At 38.8% G+C, this 26,579-nt stretch overlaps 1 protein-coding gene across 8 annotated transcripts in view; it reads left to right on the plus strand.

The window, feature by feature from the left end:
* Positions 1 to 26,579, plus strand: part of LOC125760876 (uncharacterized protein CG43867) — a 192,115-nt gene that overhangs the window by 56,637 nt on the left and 108,899 nt on the right. The gene's annotated exons all lie outside the window — the stretch shown is intronic.

A 26,579-nucleotide genomic window follows, 5' to 3' on the forward strand; every position in this document is an offset into this window, starting at 1 on the left:
GAAACCATCTCGTAAAGCTCATTATTTTATGATTATTCATTTAGCTCCGAAGCATCGTTTCCGTCGTCATGATCGTGGTTCTGTCTCCATCACCATACGAGCCAAGCCTTTTCTCTACCCCTTTTTGTCAAACATCCCAACCCCGCGTGGCTCACCTCGTTATTTAAATCGCCATATGCCACGGACCATCGGGGTTTGGTCCGGAGGACGCAATCGAATGGTCGAGGAAAGCGAACATTAGGACGACGTCCACCAAGAGCGTAAAACGCATCACTTTTCCCTCTCCGGTGTGGTTGCCGTTGAACCGTGAGTGAACCATCGACGATCATCACCTTCTGCTGTTGGTAGTGTGGGGTGGTGGTGGTACGGCGCAACGGATAACGGTTTTATGGTGCTAAAGCCGACCATTTTTCCTGGCCCTTAATTTCCGCTCATTTTGACAGCTGAAAGGGAACCGTTCGCATATTGTCATTTTCAACGTGACACATGGTCATGGAAGGTGTGTGAGGGAAGGTCCATCCGATATGGGAGAGATGTTCAGTGTCGCCCCAATACCGAAACGTACCCTCACGGCCCTGCAGCAAGATAAAGTATTTTAACACGAAATAAAACTTCTGTATGTGCTCTATCTCGTTGTTAGATTTAATTTACTGCACCATTTCTCGCACGCTGCTTGGGGTTTTTTCTGGTGAGATTTTTTGGGGGGTGTGAGCTCGTGAGGATAAAGGAAGTACTCGTGGGTTGTTTCGGTGGGACAGTGTACTGGCAGTGGGTTGAAGATGTATGTAGTTGAGGTACATTAGACGTTTGACAGTATGTTTGGACATTTTTTTCTTTCTTTAATTGAACATTTGGCCCGTCCTGTTGGTGGATAACCTTCAAGTGCACAGAAGAATCAGTTTTTGTGCATCTAAATATGAAAAAACACATGTTTTTAAGTAGCTACTACTACTTAAGTATGTTTTTGAAAATAACTTCGAAATTTAATCCTTATTTTTTGTAACTATTGAGAGTTCAAATTAATATAGCAACAAAGTAAATGATTTATTTTACCTTTTCTCTCCTTCCTTTAATTCAACTCACAAATGTAGTTATAAGCTTAACTTCCCCTTCAAGGGTTAATCGCTGTTGATATGTTACCAAAATCCTCATCCCAATTTCTTCAGGACTGGGAGGACAGACAAGGAGGACGTCAATTTCTTTCCAGTTTCTCACTTGATTTGTTTAATAATCTTACTTTCGTCTGATCCGAACCTATTAGTGGTTTTTTGGATGGTGCTGAAGTTTCTTTGCTCCCCTAAATTATACCTCTTCTCTTTACCGTTTGGCACGTGCTATGCTTGCAAAGTGAAATTTGTGACCTCCACCGTTTGCTAAACGTGTTCAGTTTGAAGTTCACGGTTGTGACTTAAACAAAAAAAAAATGTCTCCACCGACGTGACAATGAACCTTGACTGGATCGTTTCCGACACTGGAAAGCAAGGGCAAACGAATGACAATAGCTCTCGCGTGTATAAATGTGTACTATGTCCGCTCAAAAGTAAAGAACTTATTTTTAATATGTGTTCTAAAATTCAGAACACAAAAAAATGAAATCCCTTCACCAGCTTGTGTTCAGTTTGGTGGGAGGAAAAAAAATTAAACGATTCAAAATCTCCCTGCTTAACAGCCACTAGTGTGTGCGAACAATCCGTAATGATTTTCCCATTTTATGCAAGAACGTTTGGCTAAATCGCTAAAATTAATTCAGTGACACGAACGACCAAAATCCAACCCCTCCCCACACTTTGATAACTGTTTGCAAAGGACAGCGTAGAACTGCAGGCGTGCAGATAAGGGGTGTGTACCGTACGGTGGGTGCCATGCCAGGGACATATTTTATGCGTGAGTCAGCATACCTAACTGTTCGCATTACTAAACGAGCTGGAAATAGTTTTATTCCGATGGATGAACGTACGATTTAGGAAGTTTTATTCTTCGATAAAAAACACATGCGATGCGAAATGAGATGACATTTTTGTTTTACATTTCAATTTAATGGAATGTGTGATTTATAGCACTTAGGAAGAGAAAACACTCCAACAAGATTGTGTTTTTTAATCCGTTTAAATAAATGGTAATGTGGTAAGTGAATACATAATCAAGTTAAACAAATATTCTGTCTGATCTAAGACTTTCTGTTTTAAAAAAATTGCATAATTATTTTAAATAAATTTTTTAAAAGCGTATCTTTAGTATGCAAATGAAAACGACCATTTAAAAAAATATAATATCCATAACATTAAATATAAACTGTAGTCAACCCTTGGAAATGAAAAAAAAAATTAAATGGAAAAAATCATCCTGCATTTCTGATCGTTGTAGGAGACGAAACTTTCCTTATCTAATGGTTTCAAGTGCCATAGCAAGGTGATGCTATTGCCTTTTTCAAGGCCACCGATATCGTCTGGCTTTTGCATGTTAAACCAGACATTCAAATTTTCGAGTTTGAGATACTTTTCGGTATGTTGCGACAAAAATCAATATTTTTCGTTTTAATTTGCAGTTCCTTCCCATCTTCCCTCGTCACGGTGGGCCTCGAAAAATATTCCTCGCTTGGCAGAAACATTTCCAGTTCAAGATGCGAAAATGCTAACAATAGCGCACAAGTGTTAGCATTCGCGTAATTGGCTGTCTGGTAATATTCGCGCCAGACGCCGACATTGAGCTTATTGTTCTTGGCTTTGTGCGTCGGACGGTCGGTTGTTTGAAGTGGATTAGGAAGGTTAAAATTAAGCATCGCACTAACATTGAAAGCGAAAGTAACTGAGACGTTTCTTTCCAGCGCAGGGACTTTGTTGTGATCTCAAAACTGAACCTTTTGCTGACGGCCTGTAAGCAAATTATGTACACAGCACTCGTGAAAGCGTGACGTTGTTATATGAGAAATGGTGGTTATGAATTAGTTATTTCAATATTCGCAAATTTCGCACAATTTGAGTGGAAAAGAAATTTGAATAAAAAGGTACCAAAGAACCGGGCATTGAAATGGTTTTACCATTTTAATTATTACCAACAACTTACCTCTTTTATTGCTGAATGTAACCGAAATAGGAAACAAATTTGAATTATTTACAGTTAGGTTATTCGGCCCGGTATCAAATCCCATCCGAACCGTCCCTTCCATAGGACTATCTGGCTACGTGGTACAAAATAAGGTTAATAAACCAGAAATGGCCGGCATAACCTTAGAGGTCGTTAAGCTAAGCAGAAGAAGTTCTGTACATAAACACTTGAAGATGAGGTAAAATGGCCTCCTTTACATTTCAGTATACTATTCTCTAAATATATAGTCATTTTATGATGTTTTGTTGCTATAGGTTCTACAATACAGTTTGAACTAGAAAGAGGCATAATTTTTGATTTTCCAAATATACATTTTTAAAATTTATTTTATGCCTACTAATCCTAAAAGTCCAAAAGATTTTAAGTATCAATTTGATTAACACTGGAACTACCAAGCGTTTCCCCGGCCCGGACAGCGATTCGGTCCAGTTGTGTGGAAGCGGCATCGTTTAACACATACACCACTGGACAGTCCCAGTAATAAGTGTACACTACATGAATAAAATTATATGAAATGAGTAAAATAAAGTATTCTCATTTTAAAAGATACTAAGTTCTACAAGCACAATACAAAATACAGAAACAACAAAAATCGTTGCAAAAATTATTAAATTAACGAGAATCTAGTACTGCGTACTAGATTATAACATACGTTATGAGACTGACTTAAATTCAACTAATTAATAATAATTTCTATAATCATTTTAAACACTACTTTTTGTATGTTTGGTTCTGCAATAGCGTTGTAAGTAAACTTGCATTGACTTTGGACCAGTCATTGTGCGTAGAGTTGCTTACAACGCATGCATTTAAATTGATTGAAAATGTGTTTGAACAATACATCATCATTTTATCATGAGCTACACACATTCGGCTACGCTTGGATCACTGTTACGCTGTGTTACACCAAACATCACAAACTAAAGCTAAACATTACACGCGCACACTCAAGTGCGATAGTTTATTGGTGCACTGCACACCAGTGTTTCTCGTTATGTACAAACGACAGTAGCATATGCATTATGAAAACTGTATCTGTGTTATGGGAAACCATCGAGTGCTGCACAAAGAGGAAACACGAACCTGCTCGGTGCCCGGTGAGTGAGGTTAAGGTTAAAGGATAAACATTGGTTGTGCCGGGAAAGTGCATGAAAGCAATTTGGTCTCTTGCTTCCCTTTCGCACCGTTCCTGTTGGGCTCATAATTGTTTTACGGTACGATGTGGCCCAGGGACGTAAATCAGCTCTCACACCCCACAATCGATTTCCCTCCTAATGGAGTGTGTACTTTATCCTGTCACAATCAATTCGGAAGACTTTGGGCTAGGGTTCCGAGATCCGAGCAGGTTTAGCGTAATGGTGAAAGCAGGTTTTGCTTGGATGAATTTTATCTAACATTGTTGATTCAGAAAAGGCAATTGTGCTGAAGGTGTTTTAGTACCTATATTGTTTGTTGACTTCGGTGCCTTCGTTACTTGTAAATGTCGAATGTCGGTTGCATTGTATATTTGCAATCAGTTAATGCTTCATTTGTTGTAGCAAACAAATTCCGGAAAATGTAATTTATTTTTCAAACTAACTCTTGTGGTCTAACCCATTACCAGTACTTCTGGACGTTGTCGTTTCAACAAAATAGTGAAAACTAATGGAGAAATTTTCTCTCCAACGAATACTCTGAAGTGTGTTTACTGTAATTGAGCTTTTGTTGGTTGGCAGCACGGTCAATATCAACCCACTCTGTCCAAACATTCTCGATGGTTCGCTCTCGAGCGAAGGTTTGAGAAAGCCCCCTGTTCACATGCTACCTTTTCATCGGCTGTCCACCCTCTTTATCCTTCGCTCTGTTAGAACCGCGGTAGGTACCGCGTAAACAAATCCGATAAATGGTATTTACAGCAGCAACTTCTCTTCGTTACCTTTCCTGTATCTCCCTTCATCGTATGGTCGATTCATCGTACAACCCCACAATTGTGCACATATTTGTAATCGTTGGAAAGGCCGCTGATAGATCCTTTCGTGCCAAAAGTCCCCAATGTTTTGGTACAATCGATTGAAATGTGTGTAGTCGTCGCCGTGGTCGTTTGTTTCCACATGTTTACAGCAAACACACCGGCAATACGTGACATCCGTGGTATCCCATGGGAATGGTTTTACCCACCGTCAGGCATACTTCATTCCTGGGCGTTTTCTGCCATTTAGTAACATTGATGTGTTTAAACTACTGAAACAAAACCCACCGGCAAAGCGAGTAGAATATTGAGTAACATATGGTTTTGTTCGAATGCGTTTCTGAGTTGGGGAAAGGTTTTAAAGGGTGGTGCTTGTATTAAAAGTGGTTTTATCTAAATATTTGTAGCATTTTCAATTTAAAATGCACACCTTAAAAATTTATACATTTTGGCAGCATGCATATTTCAATTAAAATTAAGTGATTGATTAAATAATGTGAGTAAAATTACTCTTTAAAACTTTTTTTAATTCGAATTCTATCACATCGCAGAAATTTATCCACCATGGTAGTCAACTTGTAAAAGCAAATCATTATTATTGTGTGATTAATTAATGCCTTTGTTTGCTTTTCCACCAATGATGATGATGCTGTGAAAAATGTTAATATATTCTGATTTAAATTTAAATTATGCTATAAATATTATTCTGACGAGCTTATTTTGCTTTAAGCTTCATTGAGTAATTTTTTAAAATTAATTTTATTTATGCATTGCTGGAATCTGGACACATTTGTTTGCCTAAAGCATATTTATTCCTATGTGTTACGATGCATGCACTTTCTAATTAAACTTCAATTAACAACTATCAGACATAAGAAGCAGTCTCATACCAATTAAAACTTTTCTTTTCCATTGCCTGTGTGCTTTGTTTTGCGTGTGTCCGCTCATTATCTTTGTTTGGACTGTCACAATAGACCTGCTAATTGCTCCACCCGAATGGCCTTGATCGACGAATCGATAAATCTCCCTCGGGTAGGATAAATCTTCCAGATGGTTTAGTTCGGTGCGGAAAGTGAAACCACCGCTTGGCAAAGCAACGATGCACCCGGGCTATATATATATACGAATCTTATTTACCCAATGCAGCACGTTGCGCTCAAAATGAGACGAGTCCCAGACCAGACAGCAAATTAATAGGAAAGTCAATGTAATCCTACACCAAACTGATGCTGATTAGAGGCAGGAAACAAAACACCATCCTGTAGCCGGTAGCAGAAAAAGCCATTGTTCCGCTGCTCATGCTGTTGCGAGCTCGGCATCAATGATGGACATGTCTAGCGATGATGGCCAACGGCAGGTTATGTTCAGGCCCACGCAAGGGGCTACCACAATGGCTGAAATTCCCCATGTGAAGGAAACATATGCACCGTCATGGATTGCGATTTATCTGCTTTTCGTTCTATGGGTGTGTACTTCTAATGGGAGAAGACTATGCCATCTGCCTGTGTGGTCGGTATCGAACGTGGAGCTTCACTTCCGGTCGATGGAAATTGTACCAACGGAGGATGGTCGTCCTGCTGGAATGGATTGTAATCAATCAAACTGATGATTCGTCCTCTCATTCCCTTGGGTGCTCACTCGCGTTGTCATGAATGTAGTTGAGGTTGGCGTTTTTTTACTCCAGTCTGTAATCTTAAATCCTCTCTTCAAACTCTTCAAGAGATTCGTATTATGTATGCAAATTTTGTATCTTCAATGTGCTTAGTTGAGAAAAATCGATGCATGCGCATCTTTGTAAAGATATCTTGAAGAACCTTTTCTATTAATCGCTTAAGTATTCATTTAAATGAATTTTATTACTTTTTTGTTATTTTTCGTTCCTTCTCTACTGGTTTATATCCCCCATAACATCTATTGCAGTGAGTATTATGCACGCTCACGTTTCGTTCAATAGAAGACATAATTGAGCAGAAGTAACTTTGCTTATCGTTCTAAACGCCTTTTGCACCTCATCGGCCAAATACCGGAACGATTTGCATTTTAACGTTTATTTATGAAACGTTTCGGATATGTTTCGGAAGTTTTGCAGTAAGTTTAAGGTTTTTGGTGATACTCTCATGCGCTTTCTACTTTTTTTTGTCCATATTTTTTAATGTCCAATTGGATTTACATAAAATGTTGTGTTTTTAAGATACACAATTTACGTTGAGACGAACAGTTGGCATTCCTGCTCTTACTGAAAATTAATATCAGTTTCTATCAGTTAACGTCTACCTGGTAAAGGACTTGAAAATATTTTGTTTCAGCAAGCACAATTTTGAAATACGACCTGCTCCACAAGCTAAATACTCCTTAGAAACTCTTGAAGCTAAATATTTTTAAAAGCATTATTTGTGTGAAAGTAATCTACTTTGTACGATATTTTAACTTTGCTTCATCGTTCAAGTGCCGTGTAGTATGGTCAAACCGCGCAAATTTAATTAAAATATCAATTACAAGTTGGCCCTTTTTGCTTCCGTACCACCATCACCACCTGATGGTCCCGGCTAATGCCCGAGAGTTTCGCTTGCATTCCGTAATGATGATAGCAAACAAGAAAAGTAGTGCGAGAGAGTAAAAATGTCGCTTTACGTGGACTCCCATGGCCCAGCAGCACTGGGGCGGCGTCCGTGTGCAACACGATTCAATGCTGCTCGATTGCTTCACGGGAGGGATTTTAATGAGAATTTTGTGCTGCCACCCCGAGAGCCCGATCGGGGAAAATGGGGCAAACGGGTAGATTTACACATCTTGCAAGTATGTTTGGCCTGTAGAGGCAAAATGAATTAGTGAAATGTATTTGCACATCTTTGAAGCAGCCTTTTGTTTCGCTGCTATTCAAGTGATACCTACGCTGTGTACGATTGATGTTTGTGCCAATGGCTTTGTGCAGGATAAACAACGCAGCGTAAATATCAACGAAATTAATGTTGATTTTGCATGTGTCGCTACTGTTCGATGATCATCGTCAAATGTAAAAAAAGGAAAATGTAAAACCAGCATCGAAAAACAAAATTATTCTTATCTTTCTAACACCGTCACCACCTGCTTGCACTGTTGACTACAATGTGTAGGAACAAGAACACACACAAAAAAAAACTCGGTACGTGTCAAAACCTCGAAACGTTTCCCGAGACAACGTTTTATCGTGACTACTGGTTTGTGAACCCAAATACGTACCCAAATTGGCAAACAAAATTCGTACGAAGAAAACGTGTACCGTATAATCTTGTGCTGTGTTGAAAACCACACCACAACAGTTGTACCGAACCATGCTACCGGGCATGCTTTCACTACCCGTCGTCACATCGAACGTCGACGTTCGATGTCGCACGGATTGCCTTCCTATATTCCTTTCGATGGCTTTGATCGTCATCCGAGTGCAAATAAAAGTCAATCGATTTTTAAACGAAACAGTCACATTCAATCAAAAGAAATAGGGAACTCACTCACTCACTCACTCGCTCGTTTCTAGGACGAGTTGAAGAACCGACCTTTTCGCATAATGAAGGATTGACATGTGTGCGCGGATGTGTGAGTACGCTGCTGAAGGTTCGTACGTACATCATGTATGTGTGTTTCGCGAACTGTTGAAGCGAATTCCAACACGTCAGCAGCATCCGTTGCTGATGGTATCGTATCGATGGAGACGCCTGGTCGCTTTCATGGTCGCATGCAACCCGACACGCCGTTTCGTTCGGTTGCTGAAATGGTTGCAAGTTTCTTTTCAATCATGGAAACAGACACACAGCCCTCACAAGGTGGGTTTGGTTGTCGATGGAAAATGGTTTAAATGTACTTTGTTTGTGCGTGTGCGTGTGTATTTTCAAACGTTTCGTGTGTCACTGACGACGGCGACGACAACGACGATTGGCATTGTTTTGGGTTTTGACCCTTTGTTGAGGAAATAAAAAAAGAACAAAAAGCAAGCTTTCATCGGAGGCGGATGAAAAAAGCAACCCACCATTTCACAACGACACCAACGACTAGCTTCATTGTGTTTATACAGCTTCTGGTATTGGTTTCAAACAGCATTCGATTGTAGTGTGTTCAATGGGATGCGGTACGATCTGTTTCAACGCGCTGTTGAAACCCTGCAGGACATGTTGACACTGGTGCACGTCAGTCAATAATGGTGGCAATAGCTTGACATGTACGTGGAGGAAAAATGTTTGCCACCGATTTTCGGTCAATGATGGTTACGATGGAAGATTGTATGTATTGTTTTACGGGGTAAATGGAGTTTCATTTCGATTCAAATGAAATATTGTTTTCTGATTTTTATACTAGCGCATTAATATGTCGCGAATGTTAAATAATTATTGTTTTCTATTTTGTTTTTTAGTTTAAAAAGAAAATTGAATTTAAATTTAATTTAAATTTTGTTCAAATTCTAAAGAAGCTAACAAGTCCTTAAATTAATTATTTGCAATTCTTTTTCAATAATTTTGTTTATTTGTTAAGCGATAATTAATTAATTTAACTAAAATTATGTTCCAATGTTCAAAAATATTTTTAAGATAAATCCGACCCTATCGATCATTTGCAGAGTTATAATAGAGGTCAACATCGTCGTGTTATAACATTTTATCTATTTGAGAAAGCAAATTATCATATATGAACTTTACCTATTTCAGTAAAATACTTAATAAACGACGTTGGTTCCACACGACAGGTACTCGGATCAAATCCCATCCGGAACATCCCCAATGCAAAGACTGACTATCTAGCTAACTAATAAAACTAGTAAGCTAGAAATGGCTGACAATGACCTTGTTAAGCCAAGAATTCAAAAAGCACAAAAGGCTTATTTTGCTGACTCTGGTTATTTATGTATTTACATATTTATTTATATTTAATTATTACAAGATTCAGCCGGATTGTGGGCCTCCATTTTCTCCTTTTACATTGCCTTATTTATTCCGTAAAAACTCGCTAGTAGATGTCATTTTACATATTCCAGATTGAAAAAAAAAACAGAAATAAAAATATGATTTCTGATAGTTTTTGTTGGCAATAGAAGTTTTATGCGTGTGACAAAATCTCATCCCTATCAAAATGTTATAATTATTTTATTATACTTTATATACATTTGCTAAACCAATTAATAGCATAAACTAACTTCATTTCAAACTCTTATAAAATATCGTATTTCGCCTTTTACATTATATTCGTGCTGGCTATTAAATAACGAGAACGTACGCGTTTCACGAGTTAATTTTAATTTGCTGTTAGCCGAAACTTCTCCACCATACGGAGGAAAGGTAAAACATTCATTCACCGGCATTCGGATATTCGGTGTGTTGTGTATGACAGAGTGTTTTTTTGATGGTTGAACCGAATTAGTAAACCTCGCACACTCCCTCCGACTCTCCCCGACATACTCGACGCGCGGTCCATTATTGCGCGTTACCGGTCCCTTGTAGGTTCCACTGAACAAGTAACGCACTTTTCGGTAAAACCTCCCACACACAAACGAAACGGAAAATGTCCATTCCCCCTTGTTCCATTGTTTCTGCCAAGAATGGTTTTCCACACGTTCTATCCGAAGCAACAACGGGTTGAAGGTTGTTCGGCTTTCGGCCAATGAACGAATGGCTCTCCAGAGAGTGCTAAGGGTTGTGGTGTAACGGGGGTGTAAAATCTGAAGTAACGTCCAGTATGCAGAAGGGTACGGAACTAATGTGGAACATGTTTTTGATGTTTCTGCCGGTACCGATCTGCTCGTGCCGGTAGCTTTTCATTTTTCACCAAAGCATTTCATTACTGCTTTGCACGTTGGCATCACCTTCACCACCACCACCAGGACGGGGACAATAACCTGCAACCAAAAATGGGTGGTCTCTTTGCTTAAGACTAGCGCTCGAGGGGAGTACGTGTTTAAATTTTTCCTGTAATTTCTAGCAGCAAAAGTAAAGATGTGTTGCTGCTGCTGCTGCTGCTGGGGAAATATTTAGCAGACCAATGTTGTGTTTTTGTTTTAAGCATAATTATTTGCCTTGAAATTGGAATGCCCGACCACTTTTTGCCGAACGTTTTTGTTTCCAATTCTCCATTTACGCATGAGTTTTGCTATACTTTTATTGCAAATGGTTGGTAAGCGTTTTTTTTTGTTTGTTTTTGGCTGCAATGGAAAAATGGTATCCGTTTTGTTAAAGGTTGGTCCATTACGGTGTAGCGCTTGGTTTGGATAATTTACTCGTCCCTTTGTGAACGTTCAATGTTGCTTAAAGCGTAAGGGTTTGTGGACAGACACGACTGGAGTTTAGTTGTTTTGATAGTCTAAATAACTGTTTCCGTTAATAAGGTGGGTTGTCTTTTGATTATAAATTGTCTTACACTTCAAGGGTGGTTTTTGTTTGTCTAAATTTCGGGACATGGAAATTGTTTTGGTTCATTTATTTGTTTATGCGTCCGTAAGCATTGGCAATCGTTTCATCCACTTTTCCAAACAAGCCTAAGGTTCGATACAAATTGTTGCGGTTAGCAATTTACGCATCCATAAATTTAATGGTAAATAATTCTCTATTTTTCATTGCTATTACTGTGCTTTGTTCAAGGCACGCAAAACATCCTTTTCTCTACTTAAGGAAACCTGATATAGGAGGAGGATTTATTTATGTTGGTAAGCTTACGCTATTTTCTTCCTCAAACCACTTGCAAACTCCCTTTTCATGCACCTTTCTTTGGTGTAGAATGTTAATTATCAATTTTCTCCCCGCGTTGTGTGGCGTTTGGCACGTGTTTTCCGCGGCGCATATCGTGCACCTTGACGCTTGACAATGGACTTGGAAACCACGCTTTGGTACGTTGAAGCTAATGTTCGATTTCGTTCTGGTACCTGTAATAAGGCGGAAGAGCATCAAACATACACCAACCACTTCGCAACATGCGCTTCTCTCTGCAGACGATCGCATTTCATCATCATTCAGCGTGTTTTGTGCTTTTCCTTGTCACGGAAGCGCACGGGTTATTAACATACGATCCCGACCGCAAATGTGGCGTAACCATGGCGCGTGAGGTAATCAGGTTAGTTAATTTGCCGTAAATGCAAATCAAGTAATTAACGTTGGGTGGCTGTTTGTGTGTGTGTGTGAGAGAGAATGTAGACGTGCTGCGGTGAAGAATGAATGGTGACTTGAAGCCAATAAACAACTTTAATTGCTTTGTTCAAATAGTTTGCTTTAAGAGTATAATTCAAACACATATGTTGCATTATTCTTATAATTATCGTTTTTCTTCATGTTTTTTTGGTTTTCATACGTTCGTGGTGTTTATACTTGTTACGGAAAATTTTCCCAATTTAAATTGTATTCAAATTATGCTTGATCCATTGTTTGTTGATAGAACGTTGACGAATGTTATCATTTTTTAGCTTATAATAATTTTATTAATTAACTCATTATGATTGCAAGTAAAAACACAATGATTTTAAACCAAAAAGGGCTGTTATGAACACGTAAATAAGGTGAAATAATTTTTAAGCTCGTGGTCCTGTGATCAACTTTTTGAACGTTACGATAAAACCTCAGCTGATTATTTCAGTTTAATTTTAACTTAAGTTTAACTAATTTAATTTCTTTATTTATTTGTATAAAATTATCTGGCAAATAAGGCCAACAAAACATTACTAAGGAAGCTATCTCAAAGTATAAAATTCCTTCTCTGAAGTTTAGGAGCGGGGTCTAGAAAGCAGCGAAAATAAATGAACAACGTAATTGAAATTAGCAAGCGCTGTAACTTAAACAATGCCTAAACTGAATCATTGTAATACTTACCTCTACTTGCATGCTCAATTAATTGTATGAATTGGTCATTTTTATGAGAAGATTATTAGTGCAGAAGACTGTGGATCTAAAATCTTTCAGGAGATGTGAAGTTGATCTTTAACAGGGAGACGGAGCGTCTATTTTCATTAGCTTAAGTTGTAATCTATGAAACAAATCAATGAATCGAATCAATAGATGATTTAACATAAAAAAAACAAAGTTGATTAAATATAAATAAATAAGTTGTTCATAGTTGTTGGACGAGAATTTAGAAGACTATAGAAAATACTTAATTTTCGTAATTTTCTGTTGGATAGCCTCTATTCTGTCAATTATTTTCTGTTGTAGTAGTGGCCATATAATACTGCCAAATTCAATTCTGAAACAGATTATTATACAGCAACTTTAATCAAAATAGATCTTTAAATTAAAAAATAAATGTTATTTCGACTTACAAACCGACATGACAAAATTGGATAATAGTAATAATAATCACAATAATCGCTGTACCATTTTACATGTTCTTATGGTACTGATGGTTCTGTATTGTGAATAGTTCACTAATAATCTTGAATCATATGGATAGTAATATACAAACATTTTTAAATCCCATTTTGCACAACACTCACTTGTCTGTCGATGTTGGTACCTATTTTGCCTAAACCAAACACGCATTATTTATTTCTACTTGAAGCCACTTCAATGGTGCTTCGGTCTGAATACTTTCACGTGAAAATTCATCAATATTTCCCGGTCAATGCCTTCGACTAGTGGGTTTGAATTGCAAAGAAAAGAAATGGTTGTTAAATTGGTTGCATGCAAAAAAAGAAAAGGTACAGGATCCAATTTACGTACGAAATGGTTCCGGATATTGCCTGTTTCGTACCATTCGGTCACTTGCCACCAAACGGTATGCGGCATGTGTGTTTTATTTTCCTATTTCCCATATTCTGAAGGACCGAACCACTAAATCGTCAATCATTCGCAGACCGACCAACTAACCACCACTTTGACGTGGCTATTATCGTTCGTATCAACGGGTTACTGCTCCCATATCCTTAGAACTTCATCCATCGATTGACCACTGTCTATTATCCCTTTTCTGTGTTTACGTGTGTGTATGTGTTGGGGGGATGACTTCTGGAATTATCCTTTTCATTCGCCACTGCTGAATGTGCTACCGAGTGGACGTACTTGGGGACGTCCAAAACATAACCGGGAATAATGGAGAGCGTCATCGAAGCAAAAGCAAAAGAAAGAAAAAAAGCGACCGTGTGTTTGTATCCTAACGACAATCTTGCCACTTGTCGTGTTTTCTTATGGCATTTAAGGCAAAACGGAGGGTTCCAATGTGTACCCTTTTTTCATATGCATCCTCAATTTTCTGTTCATCATTTTTCGCCTCATGGAGTGGTTAAGTATCCATTCCGGGGAACGGCCAAGCACACGTTGCTTGTTGCCATTTTGCGTAGTGCGCATAAATTCAACATATTCGCTTTTGTCTAGTGTGTCCTATTAAGGAAACCATTTTTTTACGACCATCACTATCGGTGGGCGTAAAAATCACATAAAAGAAAACATACAAATCATTTTAAAAGGATGAAATGAAGACGTGCGAATGTTGAGAGCGCAACGCGAGCAACAAGAAAATGTGTATGATGGACTTACGTGTCACAAGACAAAAAAATAATCATGGAACGCGAACAAGGACTTGAGAGATTTGTGTGTTCACATATTCAAATTCTTATTATATTATTTTTTACATTTCTTTGTTATTTTATGATATTAAAACCTATTTTGGAATGCTTTTGTTTAGACCTAAAATATCATCGTTTGTTGTTTGTTTTGTTAATGTAAAAAAATAATAAAACTATAAGATATATTATTTAGCCATATATTTACATCTTGTTGTTATTCTATTTACTTATTGACCTTCTTTGAATCGTTCCATTTTCCAGCTTAAAATTTTCATCTGTTGTTTTCACTCACTTTAGTCTTCCAGCGGAAGCTATCGCTTAGCCTGGAAAAGCTATTCCTTCTCTCGGGGGTAGTTTTGGGGTTAAGGAACGGGGAATGACCGACTGGCGCAAAATAAATAAACTCGACCAAAATATGATCCCTGCAGTTCACCGACGGAAAACCCCCTACAAACGGGTACAAGGAATGGGAAAATAGAAGGGATCTTCTGTTTTCTGTCCAATCCTGCATGGTTTGAAAAATTGCCAACTAGAAACATGGGCATTTGGTTATGCCGTTTCCGTTGTTTCCTTTAGGAGAAGGAGGCAAGACGAGGAATGAAGGTTTAAGGGGAATTTGTGCAGTGTCAGCACCACCATCAGAACCGTCATTACCGCCTCTGCTTCGGTTTTCCCTCCGAGGCGGCTTTAGTGTGGAAGTACGTTTAGCGATACCGGAAGGTTAGTTCATTTCATTCCACGATATCCTTTTGCATCGTGTCCGGTACCGGTAAAGGATTCGGGGCAATTCGAGATGCCTTATCATGATGTGAGTGTTACTGCTGCGGTCATACCCGTTCTTGTAGTCGTCCTTTTTTTTTGTTGGTTTCCTAAGGACCGAAGAATTTGATATGTTGTGATAATTTCGTCGTATTTCATTTCTAGCAATGGTTGGTTGCCATTTTTATGCCTTCCATTTCTAAAGGCATCCTTTCGACCACTCCAGTTTATTGTTGTCCGACCGAGTCTTTGTATTCGTTTTTCCTGCATTCTTGCTTGCTTCCTTGAAAGGAAACTTGTGTCAGTGGGTGGGCTGAGTTTACCCTTTCTGTCAGGCCAATTACCGAAATACAAGAGATAATTTTACCCGAAGAACGTACCCGAGAAAGCGTTGGCATTTTGATCCGATCTCATCAGCCTGTGCTGTGGACGCAAGATTGTACTGCATTTTCTCTCTCTCCACTTGCTGGAGCCACCGATAGCCGAAGGGGTAGTTTTACTACTAATCACATTTGTGTTGCATTCTTGATGAGGTTTTTAATTTTAAATTGAATAATTTGTTAAACTGTGTACGCTCGAGTGTTCTGCGTGTAGATGTGTTAATTGCAGAATGTATTGTTTCGACTTAATCAAATTTATTGAGAAACTTTGAGAACATTTTCATTAAACTGTTCTTTGACATTTTTTTTACTTCTTAATAACGGCCAGGTCGTATCAAGACTTATTTTACCACGTAGCAGGATAGTCAGTTACTTGCTTGGGGAGACGATCCAGATGGGATTTGTTTCCAGTCCTGCTGTGTGTACCGGCGCTTTGATAACTTCTGTGACATTTTCATTATTAGACAGTTTAGCGAACAAGTCTTGCCTTACAATCTTTTTATTCTAAGCTTCATTTGCCTTACTTTTATCAGTAATAAAGAAACAATTGTATCTCAATTTTTAAAATTAAAAAAGAATTGATAGAATAAATTAATTCACACCTAAAAATCAAAAGTGTGTTAAATTGCATTGCGATAAATTCGCGCCTTCAACAAATTGCCTTGTCAGTAGCACCATCTTCACGTTGCATTCGTCAATCCGTCAATCCGCTATCGTTCAGTTAGGTGCAGTGCGAAAATTGGTTCGTAAATTAAACCATCCTGTCCAGCGGTTCGTTTCCGTGCTTCCAGCTAAACAGGATTGATTAATTACGAGTTAGTTTTGTGTGTTAGTTTTGTTCCGCTCGCTTTGCTATATTTTAAAAGCAAATCGAACGGACAGGTACTGCTCCCGGTGGCCGTTGGAAATGGAAATCGACTTTATGCGCTTCGGGCAAATGGGCAGCTATCAATTAGCGTCGAAATTGGACTCGTAGCGTAATTACAAGCTTTTCCTGTGGGCGTATAGCTTCTTCAACGGACGCACCCAACGTTTTTGGGGGGCGGACGAATGACAAGGATAGTTGTAAACGCAAGTGAGTTACAAGACCGCGTGTGACAGCTTCCCGATCAAAGGGTTACAGACGTGCTGTCGATATTTTGACTTGATAATGATTGGAATTCGTGCGCTTAATTTACCTCGTCGTAACATTTAGCTGTACAGTGCTACGGCACTAATTAACTTGCCGTTGGTAGTTTAAATTAAAGCCAAGTTGATGTTAACCATTAATTTTACGTCACTGCACGATTATGCTACGAATGGAATAACCGTGACAAAATGAGATCGGCACGAAATACAACTTCAGAGGAATGATTACAAATTTGTAATTAAAATGGACAATGTGTCGATAAGCGTGTTGTGTAGGTAACGTTCTAATGAGACATTTGATAAATCTTTCAATGGCTGCTGGTTAACACGATGCAATGTAATTTAAATTAAATTGAACGATCGAAGACCTAGTTTAAATTAAAACAATGGGATATATGGGATATTATGTTTGAAAGCTTAAATCCTAAGACGGATCGAACAAACAATCGAACAAATTTCAGTGTTAAATTGATACCAGGTTGTGTAATGTTAAAGGATCTGCTCGAAGCTTTTGATCAGCTATTATGCTAAACGATCGTATCGCAGTAATTTGTGAAAAAATGTTGAAAATTACAAACACAGTTTTGTTATATTTTTATTTGCTCAAATAATTGGCTTTTACAACAAACATTTATATAAAAAAACAATATACGGTGGAACGTCGATTATCTGGGGTGTACCTTAAATATCAAGCTCATTTACATATATACCTAAATAAATCGTATATCATACTATGGTAGTCCTTTTGATGCTAAAAATGATTCAGGATCAAGCAAATTATTATCAAATATCATTAAAAAATTAGAACGTAAAATAAAATCATTTCAAATATATCATTTGGTACGATTTTAATAATTTTAACCAACCTGACATCAGTACAAATGTTCACCACGGTTGAACAATTGTCAAGTTTCGGTGCACGGTTAATCCGTCCGCCATTTAATCCGCTCCAGGATAATCGACGTGCTACTGTAGTATATTTAATTAGATTTCTTTGTGTTTAAAGATTTTAGTTCGTTATGTATTGATTTGTCATATTCTATGAAGTATCAGTACTATTTCCGAATCAACGGTATCCACACGTACTTCACTAGCTTTATGTCCTGTTAAGCCAAAAGCAGTCCAACATACAACATGCATTAAAACCTCCAAAAGTACCTATTTGGCTCGCCACTCAATGATTTCATGTTGTTCAACCAATCGAACCAATCTACACGACCACGATAAGACCAGAATACGATTCCAATCGTGTAGTACAGGGCACGGAACGAAGCAGAAGCACCAACCAAAAAAGCATATCAAACCGTACCCAAAACATTTAACCGAAACCGTTTCGGGGGTTGCTCGACGCAATAATTGCCACATTTATTGCCGGGAAACAAGCACTTCGACAGGGGTAGAAAAAGTAAAACAAAAACACAGTCCAGTTTTGGTTGCAGAACCGACATTGCTTGGAGTTTTGTGTGTATTTTCTGTTTGTTGCTGCTGCACCACGGGTGTGTGACTTGAGTTTGGATGGCTTGTAACACACTGTGATCCCCCACCTCGGATGCTACTCAGCTGTGGCGGGACGGAAATTAATAAATTAAGCCATTCGGCAATTGGCCATATGTGGACATGGTCATTTAGCCGGGGTAGACTACTACCGAACATGGGAAGAGGAAATGAATCGACAGAAAAAAACACACAAAACCAGACGGGAGGAAAATAACTTCGACCGTCGGAAAAACCAAATGCAGACACACGGGTGTCCCGAAACCAAAACCGTACACAAAACCGTTTGGAGACCACCGTATCGACCTGCCTGCCCACAAACACATGCCGGTCACATTAAGCATAATGTATTACGTATTATTTACTGCCATGTTTTGAGCGTTGGGACAACGTGCATAACTGGTCGTGTGTAATAGTTTGCGTGTAAATGCCCGTGACCCTGACCGCAGGCTGCAGACCAATGATGTCCAGGGTGTGTCCTAGCAGTGAAGGTTGTGTCTGTGTGCGTCCGATTGGCTTGCTGCCTGACCGATGGTGGAGGTGGAGAAAAGTTGTAAATTTTAGGATTTAATTTAAAACCAGTTCCTCTCGGGCCGTCCTGTATGTCTGTCTGTCTGTCTATTTGTCTGGTTATCTGCCTGTTTCCGGATGACCTGAGGTCATATGTTCGCAGGAAATGTGAAAGGAAATATGGCTCAATATTTAATGCTGGAGCGAAACTTCTGTTCGATTTTCTGCTCACTTTGAATAAAAAGCCAGAAATGCTTAAAGCATCTTAAATGCAAATGCAATAATTAACAAATTCGGTTATCGCAATGCAATCATTCTTACGTCGAACATATGTGCTCATATGCTTACATATTGGATTGATTCCAACAAGTTGGTTTATGATGTTGTCCATAAATTAATAATCATCCACTGGTCTAGCCATTCATACACGCTGAACTGAGCATCAGGAGCTTAGGTGGAGGATTTGATTTGAAGGATTTTTTCATTACCCTTTAGCTTTAATCAACTGTATGATATTAGTAATTACGTACTTTATGCCCTTCCTTGTGCTTCCCTGGCTAGCTATGTTTATGCTGCTGATAGTGATGAGCATGGCGTTAACTAAAATATTAATAACTGTTGCCACACACTGAGAACCATGGGCGTCCTCTGGATCGTTTAATTTGATTGGAAAAGATTTCCTGTTCTATAACCAGCTGGTTAAGTTTTTGGAATTTCTAGTTAGTGCTGTGAGTCGGACATTGGAAGAAGCATATTTTAATGAAATTTACGTGGTACAGGTATGTAATATTATCGAAAATATTATCTAATTTAATTTTATTTTAATCCAGAACTAAACTTTCAATTTTCAATTTGAAAATTTATAAACAATTCACTAAACATTAAATTTAAGTAACAATTCCAAATATTTATTACTACAGGATGGCTTTTCATCGTATTGTTTTAAAAAAGCTGTAGTACGGAACTACCTGGTTCCGATTCCGTGTTCGGAATCGTTTCTGGTTCCGGAACCGACTTCTGATCCGATTCCGAATCCAATTCCAGTTCCAGTTCCGATTCCGGTTCCGATTCCGGGATCCTGTTCCGAACCTACTATCCGGAATTGATTCCGGAAAATTTGGAGCGCTCTGGAATCGATTCCGATCTAAACAGCACTTTACCCATCACTACTCTGTACTCTATTATTATTATTTAAATTTTTATATTTCTTTCAATATCATCAATATTCGAACGGGTTTCAAATGTTTTAGAATTATGATATTTATCTACTTCGGTCAGTGCGGGCGCTTTACATTGATCAGCTGTACTGTTTAAGAGCAGTTTAGCCCAACAGTTAAAATTATAAAACTTTTTTCAAATATTTTTTGTAACGATGAGTAGACAGATTTCTACGCATCAGCGTTACCAAGGGCCAAGGGAAAATATTAATCGAAACAGCTGGCAATGGCTATTTTAATCGGAAGTAGCAACGATCCAGCCAGTATAAACAGAAGAAGCTAAAAACGAACAAAAACGAAACCTCAATTGATTGGAAACCGGTCGATGTCCAGCAGTCTCCGCTAGGGCAGGATATTAAGTGGAGACGAACTTATTTAAAAGCGAACGTTCCAAAAGTTTCCCCCAAAATAGCTCCAGCTTTTTGGACTGTATTGCTGTGGAGAAGGTCTGCATTTTCAAGGATTTTTTGTTTTACAAATAGTCGAAAAAAGCCATTGAATGTTTCTTAATTTTCTTGTCCTTCGGAGAAAGCATAGCCAAACATTCCGTCCATCAAGGTGCCCTTCAGCACATGTGCGATATTGAATGGAAAGCTCGTCGGATCGAAGTCGATTTCTAAGAACTTTTCTATGATATTTTTAAAAAATTCTGATCCTTTTGCGTGATTCTTTCCGCACAGATGCGATCAAAAAGCATATCTCAAGTTTAGCAATAAAAATGCAATAAAGTTTGAATTAAATTAATCAATTGCTTAGAATGCACAATGATTTCGTTATTATTCTGTCAACTTTTAACAAAATTAACATTTATAAAGTTTTCCTTTACCAATTACAACAATAATAACTAATCTTGAATTATCGTTGGTTCTTTTTTCTTCATTTTCTAGGTGAGTGATCCCATATAATACCTCATTTTGTGGATGTTAATCCTGCACTACAGATGGTAACTATAGCAACATCTACTACTAAGAACCAGCTCCGGATAAAACCCTTCAGTTTTTTGTTGAACATCTCATCGGCAACTATTATGGTCGGATAAAGTAAGATAGCACACACCCATCTATAGTTAGTGGCTTAACTATGTTTCTGAAAACACACAACAGCAAGCATTTCATTTACGGCCAACGGATTAAATCATCATTCGGGCTGTCAATGGGGATGGATTTTCTTGTACGGTATCCAGCAGTCCAGTAGATGTCATTGGTGATGCTGCTACGAATCGAAACTAATCCTTCACATACGCTACCGAGTAAGCGAGCCTTTCGATTGCTTTTTCTTGCAATGTTGGTAGGAAAGTTTGCAATAAGATAGAGCTGTTTTAGGCTTGGGAAATAGCCGGCTGTTAAATTTTAAGTGTTTTTCTCTAGCCGGTTGTCTAAGCGGAGCGCTTTAGAACGGATGAAAAGCGTAATTTTCAATTTGTTCTGTTTTATCAGGCTTTATTGTAAGTTTTTATCTCGAAAACAAAGTTGTCACCTTCTAACTACTTTTATTACAGTAGGGGGAGCATATTTGCTTTGGATAATGCATAAAAATAAAGCTGCATAATTTTTTCTCCGATTCAAAATTGAAAACCGTAAGCGCTGGGATCTCTTCTCGATTAATCTCTCTTCGAAGAGTTTTCGAGGAAAATTATTATATTATTAAAATTATTAGCATTATTAAAAAATTAATCCAAACTAAACAACAATTCCTCATGTTTTAATTTCAAACTTTGTGATTATATTCGAATAAAACATTTTTATATTTTGTTTGTGATATTCATCCAGTACCCTATCTATTGGGAGCTTTGAGCTTTTGCACAATCATATTTGAACGCAACAATAAAATATTGCAAAGAAAGGCCATACCGCCAGACCGGTATGAATTGGTTCCGTTTTCCTGCGATCCATCTCGGCCAAAAATCTTTGATCCGGTTCACTAGCCGCTGGCACTTCCGGCGAGAAAAATAAGCGGCACTCCCGGGACCGATGCTCCCAAATGCCCAGTAATTTCGGAACATTCGTTGAAAAAAAAAACGGAAACGAGGTTGTGGAGGTTGAGGTTTTAACGGTGGCGATTGCACAAATCAACACGAGTTTGCACGGACTTGCCTTGTGTCTGGTTTTAGCAAGTGAACATGCAGCTGACAGTTTTCGCTTAGGAAAGCAGTTACCCTCAAACGTCAGCATGTGGGAAAGCTATGTTCTGTGTGTGTGTTTGTTAGGAATGGGGTAACAGGACAGTTCGCTTTAGGGGATTTTCTCATCCTTGTCCCACCGATTGGTGCTTTATAGCATTCCGTTTTCCTTCACTAGGAAAGAATGCAAGTATACAGCAAAAATGTTCAGAAAAATAAAATCTCATCTCCGGAGGGAATGAACTCGGTTTCAATGGAGGGAGGTCACATCGCAGCACAAAAAAAGTTTCATTATATTTAAGCTTTTAATAGAAAATGAGATGATATAAAGGATTCATCTTCATGTATACAGTTATGTGTTGTGTATGTGATATTATGTTAGTTTTGCCCTTATAGAGTAGTGTTGATAAATAGTATGGAAGTATAGAACTTATATGATGCAACTATATCTATTTATACATTAACTTTGTTTTCCTTCTTTGTGTATCTTACTCGTTTATTTCTCGGAAATGGCATAATTTGTATTGCAAATAAATCATTTAATTTACGAATAAAAGAATTTTCAAACTCTTTTATATTTGGAACACGTAAAAACAGATTATATTGAATACAATTGTGGATGCACACAATTCCATGAATGCTATTTCAAGCACTTCAAATCCAGTTGATGTTTACCCAAAAAATGTACATCCTTCCGGACCGCGATCCTTTTGATGCGGTGTTTCATATTTACTTGCCTTGTTTCGTTGCGCTTTCGCTGTCCATGCCCGTCGGCTAGCAAAGGGACCGAAACTGCTATCGCGCTGTGAAGAAAATTATTTTTATTTGTTCTCCCATTATGGGTTTCCGTTCGCCATTGTCGCGCACACGATAATGGGTTGTAATGTCTTATGATGGGTCGACGATGCTGCACCACACTGTAGTACACGGTACTCGTACAACAACTACTACTACCGCATACTACCACCGCTAGAAACCCGTGCTTAGCACAAGCGAAAGCGTCCGATCGTTTGGGATTTTCCGGGGATGCATTCCATTTAACAGGACTTTACGACGCGGGACCATTTTCTTGCTGGTACCTTCTTGTTCCTGGGTCGGTCGAAGCGAGAAGTTCGTTTTTGGCATTGTGTCGCGAACGGTTATCACACCCACTGGCTGGGCCATAGCTCAGATGGCAAGCTGCTCCCGGCACCGATGGGTTGCAAAGTGCGCAATAACAAACCTCTCGCCGATGCACAAGAACCGAGTGGAAAATTACGACGACGGTGCGTTACAGTGTCGTGCTGCATCTCGAGTACCATGCAGGCACAACCCTAGCCAATGCACGAAAGCGACAAACTTGGATGGGTGTATGGATGTCTTTGGGACTTTGTCGTCATCATCGTCATTGTAGTCGCTGTCGTGTTCTTGTCGCCGTTCGATTGTAGTTCCGGTGCGTCTGGGATGCAGCAGAGACGAGCGTCCCGGGACCAACAGTTCCCGACCGACGGTTCTACGTGTGGGACGGAACGGAAATGAAACGCTGGAAGCATGTTGTTGCGTTATTGCGTCGTATCAGCATAGTCTCTTTTGGCAGCAGTAATGCATCGGAAAGGCACCAGGCGATAGCCACATGCCAGGCTAGCCCGAGATACTCCAGTCGTTCGAGTTCATTCTTCCCTGTTCGTTTAAGTTGAACAGAGACAGGTTGTGTGTACAATCGCGACCAAATAGCTGCTACGACGGTGAGGCTGGATGATTTCCCGATGGTATAAATGGAAAACGAGAACGACACAAGAACACAGGACGAGGACAAAGGGGAACATCTATGCGGTGGTACAGCAGATAGAGGTTAGCAGTAAATTCTTAATATCGCAACATAACGGAGGACGACCGTCGGTGGTAGGCAACACTATAAAACAATGGTAATAAATGTTGTTCACCCAGTAATAACTTGCTCCGGAACTTGTGAGGACACTTTATGTCTGTGGGACAGAAAGGGAAAACATTACTAAGAAGAAGAAAAAAAACATGCGCACGGGAGTTAATGGCAGGAAACTAAAAATGTACATTCTCTTTTGGAAAACGCGTTTAAGTAGTCAATACAATACAATGTGACGATTAACTTCCTTTTTTTGCTATTCGCATTGTTTTGTAAAATTTTCATATCATTGAAGTACAATTAGAATCAGTTTGCACAAAAGCATTTGAATTTATGTGCTATTTTTTGTGCTTTATTGAAAACGTAACAAATTACGTAACGTAATTGAAGATATAAGTAACAAATTTATGTAATATCAATTCAACTGTTAGTTACAACGAAATACCTTTGTTATTCGTGCAATAGCTGGTGCTTTCTTGGCATATTTTTAAAAATTTCAAATATTTTTGGTACGCCTAAATGTATGCAATTGTTCTCTAATTATAAATTTAATGATTCATTACATATATCTTAGCGAATATTTATGCAAGAATTCAAAAGTAACGAGACATAGTTTTCTATCAATCGTGGGAATTCTATTAAATTTAGCCATGTAATGAAGTTAGTGGAATCGAGTCTTTAGAGTACAATTAACACCTACTTTTTAGCCATCACTGCATCACTGTACTGCTTCCCAATTCTTTATGACCTTTACTCGGGCACGTAAATGTTACACCCCTAGAACAAAATTGACTGCAAAAGATGAAAACCTCGGAACACAAAATCACGAAATCCCCCCTCTTGCAAGACATCGGCCAGGTTGCAATACTGAGTGAAATCTGGACTTCGTCTCTAGTACGAAAGGAACTCTTGAAATCAGCTGCCCAGACCAGAGGTTTCAATTTTATCCTCATCTGCCTGACGATCATTGGTATTTTCTCTCTCTCTCTCTCTCTTTCGTTTTTCCCTACTTCAGTTCACTTTCCACATCCACCCGTTCATGGTTACACAAGAAGGGTTGTAAAAAATAGAAGAAGAAGGTAAATGTTACTACATCCCTTCCCTTGGAAGCTGGTGGATGGCTTTGAGATAAGTTGCAGATCGTAAAGTGCAGTAATGTATGCACTCTTTAATGTTAGTGAAACCTCATTTCCTTCTCTTTGAGTTGTGTGTTGAAGATTTTCTCGTTCTTCGGGCCGGGGTTTGCATCGTTTCATAAATTATCTATTTTCTTTCGACTCCACAGACCGTGGATGCTGTGCGTGTGTGTGTGTGTATGTAATCTTTTCGCTTTCCTGCCTTACTGAGGTTGAAGATGGTTCATGCACTTTTCTTTTATCACTGAAATTCGCTTCAATCCAAACAAGGTTAGGTTTTTTCCTTCCTTTTACGGAATTACTACCACACCGGGAAAGGTTGCATGTTTTCCTTCAACTAACCGATGGAAAAATGTCCATTTTTTTCTGTTGAGTTAGAGGAAGAGTACCAACACCGGACCGGAACATGCAGTAGAAAGGCTGACTGAACGATTTTCATACAGCAACCAGGCAGGTGGAAAACTTTCCCACACCATGCACTACATTCATGCGGGTGATTGTCCGGAGGTAGGCACCCGACCGTGTGGTTCTTCCGTTACCTTTGGATGATCTCGTTTAGTGTCTTATCCTACATTTTGCTTCCTAAAGGACTGGCTAGATGATGGTACTGATGTGGTTTAGCCTGTTCGCGTTACTGCCCGACAGCAATGCTGGAAACGTTCCCATGAAGTAAGCGTCTTGATGGCAGTAAAGTTAGCTTCAACCTCTCTTGGGGTGGGTCGGGATGAATCTAGGACATTTAGGAAGCGTAAGAATCACCGCGCCAGCAATATGCCTTCCCTCTACGGAGCATTATCCGCTCTTCGCGCTGATCTGATGACTGCAGCTATTCTTATCTTCCCAGTGGACATTACAACCGAATTTGGTTCGACTTGCCACTGGGTGGATGGCATGATTTCGATGAGAAAATCTCACCCTACCGGGACAGCTTAAAGTTCGTTTTCTTTTCCCTCATCGTAGCGCAAGGGCAAAGAAATGATACTCTAAAGCTAAAACGTTAAAATGCATTTATGTTTCAATTTCGCTTGAAGAAACAACTGCGGGGAAAAAACGAATTCATGAGAAATAGGCAAAGAATATTATCTGGAATATGTGGAATGGAAGACGATTTAAAAGATACAGTAATGTACAGGGAGAAAAAAAACGTGCTACAAATGTAGGTCATTGTGAGTCGTGAGACGAGCGTCACTGATGACAATGTTTATGATGCGGCACTCCTGGTACACAGGTGCGGTTAATTTCGTTTTATAAGCAGTAACATAAAATTGGATGCGATACTGCATTTAAATCAAGGAAATTGCATCCAGCTGTAGATGGCAGATTTGCGGTAGATTTAAATTGCAATCATCTACTTGTATGAATTTGAAAACATTTTTTCCTCCATTGATGTTTGTGCAATGTTTATACAACACTCAAT

This window comes from Anopheles funestus, chromosome 2RL (assembly GCF_943734845.2).
Source record: "Anopheles funestus chromosome 2RL, idAnoFuneDA-416_04, whole genome shotgun sequence".
NCBI lineage: Eukaryota > Metazoa > Arthropoda > Insecta > Diptera > Culicidae > Anopheles > Anopheles funestus.